Source organism: Trichechus manatus, unplaced genomic scaffold (genome assembly GCF_000243295.1).
Source record: "Trichechus manatus latirostris isolate Lorelei unplaced genomic scaffold, TriManLat1.0 scaffold00008, whole genome shotgun sequence".
In the NCBI taxonomy this organism is placed as follows: Eukaryota; Metazoa; Chordata; class Mammalia; order Sirenia; family Trichechidae; genus Trichechus; species Trichechus manatus.
Genome location: NW_004443944.1, coordinates 844,266 through 848,928, shown reverse-complemented (window position 1 = coordinate 848,928; position 4,663 = coordinate 844,266).

Here is a 4,663-nt window from a genome sequence, read left to right as displayed (position 1 = left end):
CGCCCCCGCCGCTGCGCCCGCCTCAAAACCCCGCCCCGCAGCCCCCAGCCCGCCCTCGCGCTTTGGCCAAGGGTAACAGCTGCGCTGCGTCTTCCCCACTCCCGGCCCCTGGGGGCTCCGCGCCGGCGGGGGAGGGTGCGCGGGACCCCTTCTTAAAGGGGCGATGGCACAGCTTCTCGCCGGCGCGTCGGGCCTCCATCAGCCTCCTTCCGCGTGGGGACTCGGGCCCACCCCGTCCCCGGGACGTTTGTCGTGCAAAAGTCTCAGGTTGGAGAAGTTCTGGGCTCCGGCCAAGAGCACAGCAGTCCCCTGTCTCGCACCCTCCTCCAACCCTGCTCTGCCCAGGAGGGTGGGGGGTGAGGGGGGACGGGCCTGGAGACTGGGCCAGGGTTCTGAGAGGGTCGGGCCTACCGGGGAGGGACCCTGGAAACCCGAGACTGCAGCCAGGCCTTGAGCCCCTGGGTCCTGTGTTGGCAGTGGAGGGGAGCTGGGTAAGGACTGGGTGGCTTATGCAAAGGTGTGGCCCGGAAGCTCCTGCAGCAGGCAGCGGGGGCGGGAGGTGGGGGGCAGGTGAGGTCAACCAGAGGGCTTTCCACTAGGCTGGGTTGGACTTCACCCCATGGGGAACAGGGAGCCCCCGGGGTTCTAGCTCAGAGCAGCCATGGTATACCTGTTCTTAGGGAACTCATCTCATGCTGGGAGACAGGCGTCGGCCTGAGAGGCCTGAGAGTAACAGGGACGTGCTGGGAAGCCTCCCTCAGCCTGGAGTCGTTGACCTTTACAACAGGCTGTGTGGGGATGGTGGGCTTCCTGGGAAGAGGTTCATGAAAACATCACTCCGGGAAAGAGCAGGTGGTGAAGTGTGAGGTCCAGCAGGGCTTTCCACCCCAGGGTCACTGACTGTGGGCTGGAGGACCCTCAGCAGGCTGTCCTGGACACCAGGGTTCAGCAGCATCCCTGGCCCCCACCCACTCAATGCCTGCCGGCAGCAGCCCCATTGTGCAGAGTGAAATAAGTCCGTTACAGAATGACTGCATGATCGCATTTATATGAAATGTCCAGAATAGGTAAGTCCACAGAGACACAGAAAGCAGATGTGTGTTTTCCATCGGCTATGGGGAGGGGAAGGAGGGAATGACTGCTCATGGGCACAGGTTTCTGTTTGGGGTGATGAGAATGTTCTGGAATTAGTGGTGATGGAATGTACTAAAACCATGAACCACGAATGGCACACTTTAAAAGGTAAATATCATGGTATGTGAATGTCGCAATTAAAAGTTACATGTAAAAAATAGAACTTGTGTTTATTTGTATGACATAAACCCAAGAAACCGACCACCACTGAGTCGATCCCGACTCACAGCGACCCTATAGGACAGGGAAGAACCTAGGACAGGGAAGAACCGCCCCACAGGGTTTCCGAGGCTGCCACATCTTTCTCCTGTGGAGCGGCTTGTGGGTTCAAACCACCGATCTTTCAGTTCGCAGCCAAGCGCTTTAACCGCTGTGCCACCAGGTCTCCTCTGACACCTCACAGAACACAGTAATTTCAAACAGAACAGTACCACCCCCATAGCAGGTTACCCCGAGTTCAGCGGCCTGGAGCTGTCACAGAAGGAGGTGGTGTGTGTGCGCAGCTGTGAAGACGACCCCCAGAAGATGCTGTTGGGTGGGAAGAGGCGGTGCAGACAGTGAGCGGCTGCGCTCTCCGTGGACCGGGGGAGGCGCTGCACGCGTGCTCCCTCTGGAGGAGACAGGCTGCTGGCCGGGGTGTTCTCTGGGGGAAGCACTTCCTTCACGCCACCCCCTTTGGTGCTTGATGCATTTTTAATCTTGTGCTTCTGTGAGTTCCCTGACTTATAAGGGCTCCAGAATGGTGGCAGCGTAAGGGGCACGGACGGGGAGGGGGATCCCGGACTTCCACCCTGCAGCGCCCACGCCTTCCCACCTCTCCCACGTGCACTACAGGACAGGGGCTGAGATTCCGGGGTGTGTCCAGGGGAATGAGCCCTCGCCCACGGCCAGGCTGTCTAAGGGCTCCCGGACCTGGCAGTGCTGTGCTTCAGCCAAAGGCGGAGGCAGGAGTGGGCAGGAGCTGCCGGCGCAGAGGTGTGTGCTGAGTCAGGGGAGTTTCCAGGCCATTTGCTCCCCTCCTGAAAGTCAGTGCCAGCACCCTGCCACCCACCCTGCCCTCCACAGGACTGCAGACCCTGCCAGGCAATGCCCCTGCTGGAATCACTGCTCATCACCTGGTCTGGAAGCCAAGGATCCTGGTGGAGGTTGGAGACAGCCCCTTGGTGCGTCCTCAGAGCTGCTGTGATGCCTGTCTCTGACGCAGGGGCTCTACGTGGGCAGTGATGGCCCCACTGCTGGGCCAGCTGGCTGGGTGGGGGGAATGTGGTGTGTGTCCTCGTCTGACCCTCAAAGCAGCCCCACGAAGCAGGTCCCATGTGCACACTTACCTTCCCGAGGACAGAGCTGTGACTTGCCCGGGTCACACCTGGGCCTGGCCTCCTCTGGGAGGAGGTTTCACCTGACACCCCACTTCCTGCTGCTGTTTCCTTCTAGCTCACAGGCCTTTTGCAGAAGCCTCGTGGTTGTACGCACTGGATGGCGCCCAGCCTCTAACCTGCACAGAATCTCTGGTGGGGCTTGTCAGAGCCCGGCCCCAGGGCGGCAGAAACCAGAGGAAGAGCACCCGAACCACCTGGGGTCAGCTCACCGTGAGTGGGCGGGCAGGGCCTTCCCCCAAAACAAGTCTGCTGCCAGGAGCACTGGGAACTGCCAGCGCAGACATTCCGGATGAGACCGGGAGGCAACGTCTGCCGATCAAGAACCGCGCCTGGAGAACAGAGGCCACGCTCAGGGCTCCCCTCCCTCCGGCTGGACGAATGAATGCAGCTGCGGGACACTGGTGCTGTCATTCTCCCCCACCTGACACCGTCTGCAGTTCTGGCAGGAAAGCAGAGGGAAGGTGAGGCCGAGGGCCAGGCCTGCCATCTCGGTCCTAAAAGGATCCCCGGACCACCTTAGGATGTGTTTTGGGGTAGAGATACGGACCTGCGTCCCTGAACTTCAGGGGCATCTGACATTTGCTCCTGCTGGGAGCTTGTTTTCCTGGGGGCTGTGGAGGTCACCAAGGTTCTTCCCAGAGGGCTTTGCTTCCAGGTCCCCTAGCAGGAACCCCTTCCCCCTCCCCGCTCTGAGGTACGCCGCCTCCAAGCACTGCATCACCTCCAGGACCCTGCACCCTTCCCCTCCTCCAGCCCCCAGCCACCCTAAATCAGGCGTAGCCTGCTTGTCCCCATCTCCAACAGCACATGCCGCCCCCATGCAACACTTCCGAGTCAGTGTCCAGTCTACAGCATCGTTTCTGCCTTCTTGCTCTCTGGGCACACAGCTTTTAGTCCTCAGCGGCCCCTTTCCCGGCAGCACACCGTGTCCCCGTGTCTTCCTCCTGCAAGTAGTGCCTGGGGGGGGCAGTAAATCCCGCAGGGGCGTCCCACGGTGAAAGTCGCAGCACCCCTGGAGGCCAGGCTGCCACATAACAGGCTGTGCACACAACCTGGGGGGACACAGGTGGCCCCCAATACAGATGGCTGAGCGGGGCCCATCAGACGCTCACCTGGCCTGTGACAGGCTCTGAGCTGAGGGACGCTGGACACAAGGGGCAGCTGCAATCACATTGTGCCAGTGCCCAGCAGCTCCTGGTGCGGGACCGTGGGGTCTGCCTGGCTCCATTCTGCCCTGATGTGGCTCTCCAAGCCCCCTTCCAGGCCAAAAAACCAGTTACCCTTGAGTTGACCTTGACTCTTGGCAACCCCCTGTGTATCAGAGCAGAACTACGCTCTATAGTGTTCTCCATGACTGAACTTTTGGAAGTAGGCCACCAGGCCTTTCTTCTGAGGTGCCGCTGGGTGGACTCAAACCTCCAACTTTTTGGTTAGCAGCCAAGCACTTAATCGGTTGCACCACCAGGAGCTTCTTGCTGTCGTGAGATTTTCTGAGGTGCAAAGTACTGAGCCGTGGGCCTGAGACTTTCTCCAGGTTTCTGGCTCAGGAATGGACTCCTCAGGCCCAGAGTGTTCCACGCAGCCGCTGACCACTGCGAAGGTCCAGAGCCCCCCAGTGGAGGCTGGTGGTGCCCGAGTGGGAGCAATACCAAGCTGTGTTATGCGGAGCAGGACACAGCCTGGACCGAGGGGCGGGCTGCAGAGACCCCGCCTCCCTGCACAAAGCTCAGAGTGGACACAGACCAGCCTTAGGGGGACCCGGAGGCCCAAGTCCAGGCCCCACCCTGGTCCATCCACACTGGTCACCTGTCCACCCGAGACGCGAGGCGTCCAGGAGGAGCCGCCCGGGGGTGTCCTGGCAGGCATAATTGGGCCTCCTAGTTCTCATCAGCAGTTCAGGGATCAAAGAGGACAGAGTGGGGTGGGGGGACTGGAATTTCTTTTGTAAAAGGAGATCAAAGGAGGAGAGCTGAGCAGCAGGCCCGTTGATCGTCTGTCCTGCCCTGAGGTCAGCAGGTGCCCCTCCAGCAGCCGCCTTCTCTGCGCCCATTCCCTCCCTCTGCCTCTCCCTCCCTCTCTCTGCCTCTCCCTCCCTCCCTCTGCCTCTCCCTCCCTCTGCCTCTCCCTCCCTCTCTCCTTCCCTCCCTCTC